Source organism: Mus caroli, unplaced genomic scaffold, assembly GCF_978045245.1.
Source record: "Mus caroli unplaced genomic scaffold, Mus_caroli_1 scaffold_9, whole genome shotgun sequence".
Lineage (NCBI taxonomy): Eukaryota > Metazoa > Chordata > Mammalia > Rodentia > Muridae > Mus > Mus caroli.
Genome location: NW_028227264.1, coordinates 420,196 through 437,157, shown reverse-complemented (window position 1 = coordinate 437,157; position 16,962 = coordinate 420,196). Strand labels below are relative to the sequence as shown.

At 41.1% G+C, this 16,962-nt stretch overlaps 1 pseudogene; it reads left to right on the top strand.

Moving 5' to 3' along the window:
- LOC110288856 (UL16-binding protein 1-like) overlaps nt 1–14,412 on the top strand; it is a 30,320-nt pseudogene extending 15,908 nt beyond the window's left edge.
- Nucleotides 14,413–16,962: the final 2,550 nt, after the last annotated feature.

Here is a 16,962-nt window from a genome sequence, read left to right as displayed (position 1 = left end):
AGGCTCCTTGGTCTTGCGAAGATTATATGCCCCAATACAGGGGAATGCAGGGCTAGGAGGTGGGAGTGGGTTGGTTGGGGAGCAGGGCAGGGGAAGGGTATAGGGGACTTTGGGATAACACTTGAAATGTAAATGAAGAAAATATCTAATAAAAATTGTTTGTTTGTTTGTTTTTAAAAAAGAGTCTTCCTGAAGACTCTTTATTGTTAATAAAGACTTGGCTCTGATACAAAATGTTTGTGCCTGAAAAAAAGAAAGAGAGAAAGAAAGAAAGAAAGAAAGAAAGAGAGAGAGAGAGAGAGAGAGAGAGAGAGAGAGAGAGAGAGAGAGAAAGAAGGAAGGAAGGAAGGAAGGAAGGAAGGAAGGAAGGAAGGAAGGAAGGAAGGAAAGAAAGAAAGAAAGAAAGAAAGAAAGAAAGAAAGAAAGAAAGAAAGAAAGAAAGAAAGAAAGAAAGTGAAAGGAAAGGAAAGGAAAGGAAAGGAAAGGAAAGGAAAGGAAAGGAAAGGAAAGGAAAGGAAAGGAAAGGAAAGGAAAGGAAAGGAAAGGAAAGGAAAGGAAGAAAGAAAGGTCTTGATTAAATATAGAGAACTACAGCAAGTATTCTATACAGAACATTCAACCCTAAATGGGATGTCTTCAACACATCTTTCTCCCAGATGTCAGGGAATGGTGCGGAAGAGGAGGCACACAACATGTAAGAACCAGGGGGGATTGAGGATACCAAGGATTTCTCCTCTTAAGTCAACATGATCCACACACATATGAACTCACAGGTACTGGAGGAGCATTCATAGCGACTGCACCACGTCCTCTGTGCTTGTATTATGGCTTCCAGTTTAATGTTTTTATGAGTTTCCTGAACAAAGGAACAAGTTTGTCTCTGACTCTTGTTTGTGTCCACTTTAGGCAGTTTTCCTTCTGTTGGTCTATCTTGTTTGATTTCAATGTGATAGTTTTTGTCTTTTCTTCTTTCATTTAAAAAAAATGAATAAATGAATGAGTATGAATCTAGCCACTAAGGTGAAGGTTCACAACACACTGTCATTTATACCTGCTGAGAGAGGACAAAATCAATTTTCTTTGTTGAATAAATAACTCTGGTAATATCAAATACTCCAAGGAAGATCACATTATCAGTAATTGACCAATAAATAAGCAGTGACACAGTTTTTTTTTGTTTGGTTTGTGTATGTGAGTGTGTGTGTGTGTGTGTGTGTGTGTGTGTGTGTGTGTGTGTGTGTGGTGTGTGTGTGTGTGTGTGTGTGTTTGCTTTTATTTGGTTGCCACTGGTGGTTTCTGTCATTTTTGTTTTTTCTTTATGCTGATGTTATATTTTGTTTTCTAGAATTTGGGCATTTCTAGATAATTTTGGATTTTGCTTTGGGTTTTGAGAAATAACTTAAAGTTGTATAGGTAGAGAGAAGGGAGGAGAGGATCTGGGTGAACCTGAAGGAGAAGAATATGACCAAAATATATTTAAATTAAAAATAGTTTTAAATAATAAGAAAAATATTTTTAAAAACTACTTATAAGTGGTAGTTACAAATTCAAAGACTATCACGTATTATATTTAATTGTTGAGAAAAAGGAGGTATCCTTTCCTTCCATATTCCCATGAGCACGATCCAAATGCTCTAATCCTGAGCTAGAGTCTCTTCACAAGAACCAGCAAGTATCAATATCTATTGGGTATTCGATAAGCTTGTGAAATAGAGACAAACCAACATGATTCCAATAAAGTTATGAGTGTCAAAGATGAGACATTAAAAAAATTGTAATTTTGTGAATTTATCTATTTTCTTCTTCCCAGCGAAGGTAGCTTTCAGAATCCTCTTCATTTTTTTCCTTTAATTAGTAAAGTCCAGCCATATCTGCATTGGCTAGCCATGTATTTATTTGCATTTAAGATCTTTGTGTTCTGTCTGCCATGGATCCCTTATGCAGTCAGGTCCCAGGCTATTAATCCTTCTGACCTTACTCCTTAATGGACCATTATCTGTCCTTGATGTTACTGCTCCTAACAATCAATTCTGATTGGAATTTTCTGTACCTTATCGGCTGAGACTCAGGAATACAGTCTCCTAACTCCACTCTCAGCCTTGAGCCCTCAGCATCCCTGAGCTTCTACCAATACTGGTGTCCCTCTCCCTGGTCATTCTCACTATGCTTCTCAACATGGCAGCTCCTGCATCCCACAGAGAAGCATGGACTCTGCACATTTCCCATAATGCTTTGCTGTTCCATCCACTTGGGCACATGAACATCTCTGAAATGTTTGATCAGCACTCTTCAACTACTAGACTTATTAACCATCTTTGGTTTTCTCTGTCTTGTACTGAGGTCCATCCTCTGACCAGTTCCAGGAAGATATTCACAGAAGTCTGTTTTAGGTCCAAGGAATCTGGCATTGTGTTGTTCTAATTTCATTCCATTGCTATGATAAAACACTCTGGCCTAAAGCTACTTAAGGGGAAATAGGATGTCTTGCTCTGTGTTCTGTCGCTTTAAAGAGACTCCATGACTATGGCATATTTGATAAAAGACAGCATTTAATTGAGGCTTGCATATGATTCTAGAGGTTTAAGCCATTATCGTCATGGTTGGGATCATTGTGGTAGATAGGCAGATATGGTTGCTGACAATTCTACATCCAGTTCCAAAGGCAGAAACAAGTAACAGGCTCTGGGCTAGAAATGGGCTTTTTGAAACTGCAAAGCTCTTCTCCAGGAACATGTCCTCCAGTAAGGCCGTACCTACTCTTACCATGGCACACAAACAATCATCGTTTCATAGTGCCACTCTCTAAAAACCAAGCATTCAAATATTTGAGTCTATGGGGGGGGGGCATCCTTATTCAAACAACTGCATTCCACTCCCTCGCCCCCATAGGCTTGTAGCCATATCACAATGTAAAAATGCATTCGGTCCAATTTCAACAATTCCACAGTCTATCAGAGTCTCTATCCCTTTTAAAAGGTCAAAGTCTCCTTTAAGACTCAATGCAACCTCTTCACAGTAACACCCTGTAAGATTACAGTGAAAATGCAGATCCCAAACTTCCAACATACAATGGCAGAGAATATGCATTTCCATTCCAAAAGGGAGAAAACAGAGCAGAGCAAGGAAATACTTGGCCAAAGAAAGATGGATGACCAGCAGGTCAAACTTCAAACCCTGCATCTCCATGTCTGATGTCAAAATGCTCTTAAGAATGCCAATCCTATCAGCCTTGTTTGCCTGCCATGGACTTCTGTCCCCTATGATGGATCTCACTTGTTAGTAGATCTCCTTGGGAGATATGTCATGTCTCTAGCATCTCCAAAATCTTGGTGTCTCTAACATAATCCAGGCTTCATCTTCACAGTTTCACACAAGGGCCTCTCTTGGTCTCTATGCAGGGGCATCCCTGACACACGATGGCCTCAGCAGCTTTACTTAGCTGAGAAGTGGGATTCCATACCCTCTTCTTGTATCCTTGACTCTAAAGCCAGAACCACATGGCCAAAGCTGCCAAAGTTTTCTGCTTGCTTAGGCTGGAACATGGCCTCTCATTCAAATACACTTTCATTGGATTTCTATATTTTATAGCTTCTGTCATTAGTCAGCCATCTTTTTAATTCTTTTTGACAGATTAGAAGTTTAGCTGAGTGGACTCCTTCCCTGAAACCACAACTTCTTTTATTACTTTTAGAATCTTTCTTTTCTTTACATTTTCTCTCTCATTGAGCACTGGGCTTTGTTATTACACTTCCTGGTGCACCTTTTCTCCTCAAACTGTACCTTTTTTTTTTTTTTTTTTTTTTTACTTTTCCTGGTTAGCTTGCTCCTTTTCATTATAGAGCTGTATAGGAGTGACCACTAACAACCACATGACCCAGTCAATACTTAGATGTTTTCACATCTCTGTCAAAGCTATTAATGCAAAATTCTTAGCTAGAGGGAGAATTTTTATTATTATTTTTGAAGTGGGACAATAAGCAACCACATTCTTCTCCTCTGAATCCTATTACACCAGGCTATCCTAATTAGTATTGCTCTAGGTACTCCTGTGTTCAATGCTTCTACTAGTATAGCCCACTACCTCCAGCTTAAGATGTTTAATTTCTTTCCTAATCCTAAATTGAATAGTCCTCATTCTGCACACAAGCAACATAGCCTGTCACAGTAATACCCCACTCTCCGGTACCGATGTGTATATTGGTCAGTGTCCTATCTGAGTAGCATGGTGGCACACAGGTAGATATGGTAGTTAAGAGTTCTACATTCCTATTTAAAGACAGCAAGAGGAGAAACTCAAGGGCTAGAATGGGTTTGGTGAACTTCAAAGGCCACCTGCTGTGACATACTGCCCCCAATATGGCTATAGCAGCGTTTGGTAAATAGTCCTCACAAAGGAGTTCTTTGGTTTACCTAGGGAGAGAATTTGCTTATGGAGGTGTGTTTTTTTGCTTCGTTCATATTTTTTCTGAGCTTTTTAAAGGATCTTCCAGTACCTTGCTGATTATTCTATGCATAATTGCAGCAATTGCCTTTATCAGATTGATCATCTTAGGAGTCTATTGTTGGGTATCAAGACATTTACATACAAAAAAGGTAGGAAACTGGCTGGGTTCTCACTCTTGTTCTTGGTAATATGAGGTTGATGAGAACATAGGAGACTGGGCCTATCGCTCTCATCCAAGCCCCTGGCCATCACAGTGCCTATCTGTCCACTAGAATGATGCTCCTTTTTAGTCTTGTGCACCTTCTTCATATCAATGCTAGCGATGAGTATTGTTGGGCACAGGAGGCTGGCAGGGTCAGCCTAAATCTACAATCAGAGAAGCAGGATGAATTACATGAAAATCCTGAGGTAACAGAGAATTCAGTGGACCAATGATCCAAATAAATTAAGGAAAACGGAGATGAGGCAATCTCATCTCAAACAATAAAACCTTCCCTGAAGACTGTTATTAAAATCAATTTGCTTTCTGAGGGTCACATAATTTAGCACAATAATTCTTACAGTTAGGACCAAGTCTGTACATTAGTAGCTCCCAACTTAGGACAGCCCTTAATCCAAAATGATCAAAATGATCAGACAACTCAAGGAGTGAGCAGTGATGGATTGAACTGGAATCCCAGTACTGAGAAGGCTGAGGCAGAAGAATTAGCAAGTTCAAGGTCAGCCTGGACAGGGCAGTGGTGGTGCCTTTAATCCTAGCACTTGGGAAGCAAAGGGAGGCAGATCTCTGTGTTCAAGGCCAGTCTGGTGTCTAGAGTTACAGGACAGCCAGGGCTTCACAGAGAAACCCTGTCTCGAAAGACAAGGTCAGTCTGGGCTGCATAGTCATATCTTCTCAAAAGAACAAACAAAGCAAACAAACAATATAAATCCATTCATTCAACTTGGTCACTTTACTTCTCCACAATTCAGTTCTTGAAGTTGAAGTTACCTGTGTTTATGCAGGTAAAGTGGTGTGAGAGCCTACTGCTGTCATTGATAGGTTTTGCCAAATACAGTCTAAGAGTCAAAATACAGACTTCTGATGAAAATGCCAATGTTCTATTTTAATATGATCTAAAATTTCCCTATAAGCATAGACTGAAAAAAGGTTTATACCTAATCTTAGGTGACATATATTCAAGTTAATATATTCATTTTGGAATAACTTTTATTACATAAAAACTTTTAAATCTACCTGGATATTTGGCAGATCTTCAACTCCAGTATGTGGATAGCTGAGGCAGGAAGATTGTCATAACAGTTCAAGCCCATTGTGGATAGTATACTCAGCTCAAGTCCAGCTTGGGAGCTAAGGAGAATTCTTGTCCCCAAAAATCTAAAAATGGAGGCTAAAAGGCCAGCAAAGTCAGAAACATGGGTGGATTTTTCTAGCTTTTCATATTTACTGATTTTTTTCTTGTTTCCTGACTTTTTAAAATTTTTAATTCATAATATTGCTTTGGTATACTTTTAACTCTAGAAACATTTGAAATCTTATCATACTAGAGCTTACAGTGGCTGAAGGGTCTATAATGAAGAATGACAGAGAAAAGGATTGTGCAACCTAGTTCTGTTGTCTGTGATGTGCGATCTGAGGGCACATCAGAAAAAGAAGTGAGGAAACCTCAGATCACACATCTATTCTTATTATGTAGAAGATGAATATAAATTATATCTATCGTAGGAATATGTACCATGGAGAAATGTTAGCTTGAGTAACAAGATGAGTGATACACTAAGCGATACACTAAGGAAAAGATGAATCCTCAAATGTGCTGCCTGTAGACATCCACACTACACACGGAGACTGTGTTAGGAACTGGTGACAGTACCAGTCCTTGGCTCGCCATGTAAGGATCTACCAAGGGGTGTGGCATAAGCATAGAAATATCATATTCAGTGACCCATAATTATATAAACGTTTTAGTTAGGAACAAGGAACAAAGAGAGAGCTCAATCATACAGTGCTTTCCCCTTCCAAGCATGAGCACCTGAGTTCCCTCCTCAGAACTCATGCACACTGTGGTGGCACATGCATGACAGAGAGAGAGAAGTGCATCTCTGGGGTTTCCTCCTCAGCCAGAATAGTTGAATTGGTGAGTTTCAGTATGGACTGACTCAAAACACAGTGTGCATGGCATCCTGAGGAGAGACATCCAAAGGTAATGTGTAGTCTCCATACATATATGAACGAGCATGCACACATGTATATATGTACATGCGCAAAAGATAGACACTGTGGACCCAAACATAGCTTGTGATTTTCCAAGAGGAAATATTCCTTAGAGGTATGTGGGAACTTTTAGTACTAATCCCGAGATATTACCTAGCCTTCTTTCTGGCCATTTTATGTTTATAATTGGATAAGAAGGAAACAGCTTGTGTCTTCCTAGATAATAAGTCTTGTAGAACCATTGTTCAACCTCTGACCTGAGGTGTCAAGACTGGAGAGATGCACACTCTAATTTCATGAGATATATTGAGGAACTGAGTCATACTCCAAGCATTAGACTTTGGTTATTATAAGAGTTTTTTTTGTTGTTGTTGAGGTTTGGTCTGTTGCTATTGTAGTGTAATGTTAATTCTGTACTCGAGGGTTTAAGCCTATGAGTCACTTCTCACATTTATACTCTTTTGTTGTGCAAACTTCTACCTTGATTTAAAATTGTTGGTTAAATAAAATTGGCTACAGCCAGTTAGTGGAGGGATTAGAGGTAGGTGGGTTTGCAGTGACCTGGGAGGGGGAGAAGGAATAAGAAGAGGGAGGAGAGAGAGAGGAAGCTGCCATGAGGGGAGATGGACAAACACCCGTGCCCAGGAGAAACAGCAAGTGTCTGGGGTACATCACTGGAGAGATAGCCAGGCCATCAGTTAGAAAAGTAGATTAGGGGTTAACCCCCAGTATTTGTCAAAGCCAAATAAAATAACCATAGTCTGAGTCTCACTTATTTGCTAGTTAAGGATAAGCTTAAATTCGTTCTTCTACATATTTTGATTTTATTTTCCAGGGAGGGAGAATTTCATTCTTCATTGACATACATTTTGGAGGTGGTCCTTGGTGCTGACAGATAGGTGTTGGTGTAGGTGGTAGTGATGGATAGTCCTGTCACAATGTTATCTCCATCTCAGTGGCTTCTAATCTAGAGGATATAAATCATACGGAAAGATTAAGGAGACCAGCCAAAGACACTGAAGATATAAATGAGAAATAGGTTGTGACTCATGTCAAGGATTCTATAACTGAAAGTAAGTCAGAAAGCAATTAGTAACTCTAGAAAGAAACACAGAAGTGTTTCATAGGTGTGAATGCACAATAGCTTAGTAACAAAAAGAAAAGGCTTTGTGATACAAAAGGATTTTGAATGAGGTTTGTCCTAACGTAAAGATACTGAAAACATAAGGAAGAGATGGGGAATGGTCCCACAACTTGGAAGTAGGGCACAGGGATGTTGTAACAGGACCCAGACCCTAACTGGCCATCAGACCTTAGCACAATTGACTCCGTGATGGAAGTCTCTTTCAAGCTGTAGAACTCAAAACTTAGCATCACCTGCCCAAATTAAAACAAAGGTCTAATCCATCCAAGTCCATAGTTAAGGAACAATCTCTAAGTGGACTAACCCTGCTCTTTGGCTTTTGTAGTTTTGCTTCTGATTAACTGTTCTTGTCAGCTGAAGTATATTAAGACAGGATAGGTGTTTTTAAAGTGTTCTTAAGAGGTCACATTGACATGAGTTAGTATTTTCTCAAATAGTCACAAAATATTGACACAGGCCACATCTGATTACTTTGTCTCCTTTAATAGTAGATATGCATTTATTAATACTTAATTCTAACAAACTTTCATATACCTGGGCTTGGTGGTAAACATGTTTAATCCCAGATCCTGTGAGGTAGAGGGAGGCAAGTTCAATACTAGCATGGTCTACAAAGCTAAGTGTAGAGAAGCCAGGGATACACAAACTGTTTTGATAAATAAAACTAATGAAAAAAACTTAAAAATAATTTGCAAATTTCAGAAAAAATCAAACAGCAAAAGTAATCAGACCTAAAGTCCACCATCACTATAAGAGGAAACTCAAAAGATGTTTTTACATAGACTTAGTTTACTTCTATGCAGTTAAAAGAGCCATTCTGATTAGTAATTCTAGAATTTAATAAAAAGATGCTGTTAAAGCTCATATTCTTATCAGTTAACTTTTTTCAACCCTTAACTGAGGACTGGAGAGATGACTTGGTGTTTGAAGTGCACCGTCTGCTCTCACTGAAGTCCCAGATTCATTCATTCCCAGCACCCACCTGTGACTCACCACTACCTACATCTGCAGCTGCAGAAGATCCTCTGTCCTTGGTAGGCCACTGCATTTAACACACAACTTAAATCATTCAGTGTCATTGTTTGTATGGATGAGATTTGTGTTACATCAAGGTCACAGAAGGTCAAACTTACAATAACGCTTTGTGATTTCATGAATTGAAAACAGAACAAAAGTCCATACTCTCTTGCTCATATAAAATCAATTTAAAGTAACCCCTCTTTGGGTGACTTTCTTTTATAATCATTCATAAACTCTTACCCTAAAGAAGACAAATATATCAAATTACAGTATCAGCTAAGAGGTGGATCTGAAGACCAAGGTACAGGATGTATTGCTTTACATCGAAAACATGAAAAACTTTAAAAGACCCCAGAGACAATTGTGTTTAAACTGTGTTTCACTTGTGGTGAGGGCCTTGTGGGTAAGGGAACCATTCACACCACAAAACAGAACTTAACTTAAACAAAGGAGAAGCCAGCATTTACTTTTCTCTGAGTTCCTAGCAGCAAGTTTCCAAGTACTGCATGAGGCAAGGGCACTGGGGTGACTCACAGGCAACAAACTCTAGGTGTATCATTTCACTGCTGTAAACTCTAGGCTACTTTTGCAATAAAGCTAGCAGACACAGAGAGGAGACAGGCTGAGGGCAGACTACACACACCTTGCAATACCTTTCCTTTATGGGTGCTACATGGCATTTGGACAAGAGTGGAAACCAAAGGCATGTGAACAGAGTGTCCTAGGAGAGACTTAGAAAAATAAATGCAAACTCAAAATGTGGATGTAGAGACTGAGGGTCACATGTAGGGAGTCAGGGGTTGGGACCTCTCTGAACACACAGCTCAGATTTCTGTTCTATGGTAGCCAGTGCAGTCAGCACCCTGCAAGAGCTACTTGGGCTTTGTTGTCTTTTGGAAGCTCAAGTCACCCCAGGATCCTGCAGGTACTGAAGAAAAGAGCCATAGTCTGGACTGGAGTCCCCAACCTCAATCATTGCACCTAGACTCAGCTGCTCTACTCAGTTGTTTTACTCCTCGGCTTGTGTGGATGCCTGGTGGGGAGTTCAAGTGATCTGACATAGGGAGCCTGAACACAGGGACCAGCAATGAGGATCCTGAGCCCTGCTTGGCCACACTGTCTAAAATTAGTGCCCAGGTTCCCATGGAACTGTACTTTTAAGATGATGACCCACCTTTCCCTTTCCAGACCACAAATAGAAAAGTTGACAGAAAAAAGTCACCGCTGGACTCGGGAGCTGGGGATGTTCTACTGCCCTCTGAATGCGGATCCTACCAGGAGAGAGCTGGTCTCTCAGGAGAGTCCTTGTTTCTAAGCTCAGAAGTGAGATCACCACTTTGACTCCAATAACTGTCCAAAGTGGGATTGGCCTGGAGTGCACAGGGCACAGGAACAGTAAAGCGGATAGGACAGGATACTTCTGGTCCCATCTGCACCCAGGAGCTGCACCCAAACCCTTCCCAGCAGAGAGCTGGTCTTTCCAGGAGTGCTTACATAGGCATATAGGCCCACGGAAGGGACAAGTTCCAGTCAGAGGCAGCAAGACCAACTAACACAAGAGATAATCAGATGAGGAGGGCAAAGGTAAGAACCTTATCAACAGAAACCAGGGCTACTTGACATCATCAGAACCCCGTTCTACAACCACAGTGAATCCTGCTTACCCCAACACACCAGAAAAGCAAGACTCTGATTTAAAATCACATTTCATGATGATGATAGAGGAAGTTAAGAAGGACATAAATAACTCAGTTAAAGAAATACAAGAGAACACAGGTAAGAGGTAAAAGACATTAAAGAGGAAACACAAAAATCCCTTAAAGAATTACAGGAAAACAAAACCAAACATGTGAAGGAACCAAACAAAACAATCCAGGATCTAAAAATTCAAATAAAACAATAAAGAAATCAGAAAGGGAGACAACACTGAAGATAGAAAACCTAGGAAAGAGATCAGGAGTCATAGATGCAAGCATCACCAACAGAATACAAGAGGTAGAAGAGAGAATCTCAGGTACAGAAGATAACATAGAAAACATTGATACAACAGTCAAAGAAAATGCAAACAGCAAAAAGCTCCTAACCCAAAACATCCAAGAAACCAAGGGTACAATGAGAAGACCAAGTGTAAGGATAATAGATACAGAAGAGAGTGAAAGTTCCTAACTTAAAGGGCTAGTAAATATATTCAACAAAATTATAGAAGAAAACTTCCCTAACCTAAAAAAGAGACACCCATGAACATACAAGAAGCCCACAGAACTCCAAATAGATTGGACCAGAAAAGAAATTCCTCCTATCACTTAATAATCAAAACACCAAATGCACAAAAAAAAGAAACAATATTAAAATCAGTAAGAGAATATGTCAAGTAACATATAAAGGCAGACCTATCAGAATTACACCAGACTTCTCACCAGCGTCTGTGAAGGCAAGAAGATCCTGGGCAGATGTCATAGAGACCCCAAGAGAACTCAAACACCTACCCAGGCAAAACTCTCAATTACCATAGATGGAGAAACCAAATATTTGTGACAAAAATAAATTTACACAATATCTTTCCACAATTTCAGTCCTACAAAGGATAATAAATAGAAAACCCCAACTCAAGGAAGAAAACAACACTCTAGAAATAGCAAGAAAATAATCTTCTTTTAATAAACCCAAAAAGAAGATAACCGCATAAACATAATCCCACCTCTAACAACAAAATTAACAGAAGCAACAATCACTATTCCTTAATATCTCTTAACATCAATGTACTCAATTCCCCAATAAAAAGACATAGACTAACAGACTGGATACGTAAACAGGACCCAACATTTTGCTGCATTCAGAAAATATTCAGACACTACCTCAGAGTAAAAGTCTGGAAAACAATTTTCCAAGCAGAAGCTCCCAAGAAACAAGCTGGAATAGCCATTCTAATAGCAAATAAAATCAACTTTCAACCAAAGGTTATCAAAAAGATAAGGAAGGACACTTCATACCCATCCAAGTAAAAAAAATCTACCAAGAAGAACTCTCAATGCTCCAATCTATGCTCCAAATGTGGGTGCAATGACATCCACATTCATAAAAGAAACTTTACTAAAGCTCAAAGCACACATTGTACCTCATACAATAATAGTGCAAGACTTCAACCTCACATTCTCGACAATGTACAGACCAGGGAAACAATAACAGAAGTTATGAACCAAATGGATTTGACAGATAGCATATTTCATACTAAAAGAAAAGAATATACCTTCTCCTCAGCACCTCACCGTACCCTGTCCAAAATTGACCATATAATCGGGCCCAAAACAGGTCTCAACAGATTCAAGAAGATTGAAATAATCCCATGCATTCTATCAGATCACTAGGGACTAAGGCTGTTTTTTAGTATACATGGAATCTGAACAATGCTCTACTCAATGATAGCTTGGTCAATGAAGAAATAAAGAAAAATTAAATTCTTTTTAGAATTCAATGAAAATGAAGCCACAGCATAACCAAACTTTTGGGACACAATGAAAGCAGTGCTAAGAGGAAAACTCATAGCTCTGAGTGCCTCCAAAAAAAAAAAAAAAACTGGAAGTGCATACATTAACAGTTTGACAGCACATCTGAAAGCTCTAGAACAAAAAAAGAAGCAAATACACCCAAAAGAAGTAGATGGCAGCATGTAATCAAATTCAGGACTGGAATCAGCCAAATAGAAACAAAAGAGTACAAAGAGTCAAACAAAGCAGGTGCTGGGTACAGCGGAAGAACTGGTTTTGGGGTCCCTGGGCTGCCTTGGGTCAGGGACAAAAGGTTCTTGCTCTCAAACATCCCAGACCACTGTATGTTGAGCAAGAGGTGAGAACAGACCCTAGGTCTCACTCTGGCCCGGGGGCCAAAGGGAGAGTAGGGGGAAAGCTCTAGCAGGTGACTGTGGGATGAGAGAGTCTGGCTAGCTCAGGCTGCTAGCTCTGTGGGCTGTTTGGGTTTGTTGATGGCCATGCCTGGAATACAGGAAGGCCTTCTGGCTGGAGATTAGACTTGCAGTTTGTTAGAGGGAAGTCTGCTCCATTGCTCCAACATGGAGGATCTTGATGGCCAGAGGTGGTCCATGATTTTAAGGCATTTGTTGTAAAAAAAAAAGCAGAGAGGGGGTGGGGAGTGAGAGAGTGAGTGAGAGAGAGAGAGAGAGAGAGAGAGAGAGAGAGAGAGAGAGAGAGAGAAGCCATGACCACGTGGAGAGAGGGGAGAAAGGAGGGGGAAAGAGGGAGCAAGAGGGCTAGAGAGTAAGCAAGAGAAGCAAGAGAAGCAGAGAAGCAAGAGAGAGAAGAGGGGCCAAGCAGCCTCTTTTATAGTGAGCTGGGCTACCTTGCTGTTGCAGGTAACTGTGGAGAAGAGCATACCTGGATATTGCCAGGTAACTGTGGGGGTGGAGTCTGGACAGCTTACATGACAGATGGCCACAGAATGATGGAGTTGAAGGCTCATGGTGTCAGGCATTTGTGGTGTCGCCTCTGATTCCAACCAGCAGAAAAGAGTGACAACACTAGACACTACATTCTTCTCAAAGCAGTTTATTTAGGAACCTTTCAACATGCATGCATGAATCTCTCTCTAGGAATAGTCTCTTGGGTGCGTATCTCTCTGCCCCCAATCACAATCCCTTATATAACCCCTCAACCATGCCCCATCAGCCCAGTCCATGTAACAGCAGTCCATTGGCCAGAATCATCACTCATCATATGGTCTGATCTTGCATCATGGTGCACCTGTGCAGTTCTCACGATGGTCGTGGCTTATTTTCAGGTGTATGAGGAAGTCAGGTGCAAGTCATAAGACTTGGCTGCAGTCCCGGGTGCCATCTTGGAACGGCTGCCACACATGCTCCTCAAATTGTGGCTGGGGGTGTAGCTCACTGTTCCATCCCTTGTAGAATTTTCTACTGGGTCTTCGGAGTAAGCCTCGCTTGACCAGAACACAGACTGACATTCACAGTCCCACAGAACTGTGTGAGTTCTTTTCCCAGGAGACAACTTGTTCCTCTGGCTTCAGCCTTTCCTTCTCCTAGCAGGGAAATCTAGGGGAATTCCCATCACTTTGGGGACTACTGTTTCCATAGTCAAATTGGGAGAAGTAAATATCTCTTTAGAATACCTTCCTTCTTTTCTTTGTTTCTTTCTCTTTTTTGTTTATCTCTTTGTTTTTCTATCTATCTATCTATCTATCTATCTATATAAATATATACATATGTATATGTATATATGACATATATATATATATATACATATATATATATATATATATATATATATATATGTCAATGGATGGGAACTTCCTGATGAAGAGATGCATGAAAGTTTCAGCATCAGGCTGTGACTCCAGGCACTTCCTATTTCCTCTGTCAGACTCCATGTTCTTCTTCCATTATAGGTTTGGTGTTACATCAGCTTCAAGGAGAGAATCTGGAAGACTCAGGTCCACTCTCAGGAGAAGGCCATGGGACATGGGCAGAAGCTGAGCAACTGGACTCTCCCAGAACTCCTACTCCTTGGTGTCTCTTGCTCCCATGCATTGGCTGCATTCTCAGAGACCCTCAGTAGCTGAAGCAAGGCAGAAAATCAAGGAATAAAATCAGTCATTCAGGCCTTGTGTAGCAGTCACTTCTCTAGAGTCAGAGAGGAAGCATCAGTGACTAAGCAGTGGCGTTTCTCAATATCCTCCCAGGCCTGTCCTAAGTCACCAACCTTGGCTGGCCTCACCTCCGTGTGCACAAGTCCTTTCCCTCCACATCCTGTCCTGTCCTATCCCTGCTGTCTCTAGTCCCTACCCAGGTCCTGGCTTTCTTTTTTAGCTCTAGCTCAGGACTCTCTCCCTCTGCTGTCAACACTCAACTTCTCACTTCTTCCCTCCTTACACCCTTTATCTTCTGCACCTAATACCTGACCCATCAATGCCCTTTCCTCCCCCGCCCAGCTCATCTTTCCTCATCCTCACAACCAACACACCCTCCTCTCCAGTTCCCCTTAGGACTCCTGGCTGCCCTCCTCCTTGTACATACTACTCTCCATTTCTTCTTTCTCTTCCCATTATATCCTTTTCCCACACCCCTTCTTACCTGCTCCAGTCTCCTATCACCCAAGTGCCTTGTCCCTCTGTAACATGTCTGGCAGAAATGCAAATATCCACACTACTAATCCCAGCACTGAAGAGACAGAGGAAGGAGGATCTCTATGCATTTAAGTATAGCTTGGTCTAAGAGTGGGATCTGTCATAAAACACCAAAACCTCAAGCAAAACAAAAATTTTATATATATATATATATATATATATATATATATATATATATATAATTCAAGCTCAAGGACAGCTATGATTTGGGGGGGAATTAAACTAGAAGGCCTGAGGAAGCAAAGTGCAGGAGTGAGTGGCCTCTTAGCTGAACTGATGATCCTGGACCCTTCTCACCTGCCACCCACTGAATCCCCCCTCCCAACTCGAATATCACTGCCCCTGCCAATGGCTCCTTCTTGGTAACTTTCAGTCCAGATTTCTAGGGGCGGTCCAGGTCATTTTACATTAGTCATATTTAAACACAGCAAATTTTTAAACACATGGGGTGTTGCCAGTGGAGCCAGATGGGCTGTAACTCACTTTCTGCCCTGGCCATCCAGGCCCACCTTGTCTGTCTCCTGGGGACACAGTAGCAGATAATGGTGTTCATTTAAGCAAGCATTGTGTAGTAGTTCTTCAAAGGGCACATAATAATATTTCCAACTTGGCAATCTGCTATGCACACTCAAGTGAAGTTTGCTTGGCAGACCGAGAGGCTTGGGAGCACTCACGAGGCAAAGAGTTTCAGAGAAACTCACCTCCAGGAACCTTGGCATTCTCATAACTCGTATACTCATACCCTATTCCCACGTTAGTCTGGTGTATGGATTTTAAGATTGAATTCTGACATAGCTAAGCCTTCACCAGTGTTCCAACATCCTAGAAAATCCTTGAAACCAACAAACTTGGAATTCAGTGAGAAGTTTACCTATTCAGTAACATTCAAATTTACTTCTAGTAGAGATGGTGAAACTAACTAGGCATTACAAAGAACAGAGCCAGAATAGCTCAGGGCTAGTCTGCAGAGTGATTACTTAGGACAGTAGCCAGTCTCACCCAAACAAGGGGATTCACAATGGCCTAGCTAATAGGTGGGTTTACCATGTAAGAGTTAGGGAATCCAACTGAGACAGGAATCTTCACTACAGCCAGGTATAGCAGGCTACATTGCATATTAGAAGCAAGGTGGTGAATTCTTCTGTCAAATGGAGATTCTCCACAGATACTTAAAAGAACAGCCAAGTTACACTCATACAAGAATTTATCAGGGCCTAGGAAATAGGGGGGTTGTGGTAGTGCATTATTCATGAGAAGGTCTGCTAGAGCAGAACCTCCTGGTGCTAGCTTTCACAAGGCTCAAAGGAGTAGCACAAATTGTGACTAGGGTGTGAAATCCTTAGCTGTCCTTAGCTGACCCTAGGCAGGGTAGTTTTATCTTTATTGTAAATATTACCTGGCTCCTGTATGTCCTTTTGAAGTCATTCCTTTGTTTTGTGTCAGGTAACTTCAATGTACTTTGCCTGCTGTGACATGCTACCCCTTTATTTTCTGTACTATATAAGACTGGTGTTCACTTTGTGACACTACATTCAGATTTTACACAATCTCCTGTGTTTCATCTGTCTGTCATTCATTCACCGACTCCTTGTCCACCTGTAACCAGAGACTTGTTCTACACAGACAAGGGACCAAGAGGGTCTGCAGCAGCAATCCATTCCCTGTCTGGCTCTGCATCAACCATTCTATCCCACTTTCAGTGTGAAAGCAGCTGAAGAGCCTTGAGAGACAACAGGAGAGCAAGTTTGGCTCCTGTAGTAGACTTCTGCCCTAGATTAGAGAGCATCCTGTATCCCAACAGCGGGGTTGATGGGCATTCCCTGGGCACTTGCTCCAAGTGATGCCAAATCTGTGGGTTAAACAATCAGGAAAGGGTCCTTGATGCCTGTGGCTTCTGGGTCAGCTAGAGATGATTGGAAGATGTCCTGGTGTTTGTGGCCCATTGTTCTCTGCAGTCCTATGAAGTGAGAAACACAACCGAAGTTA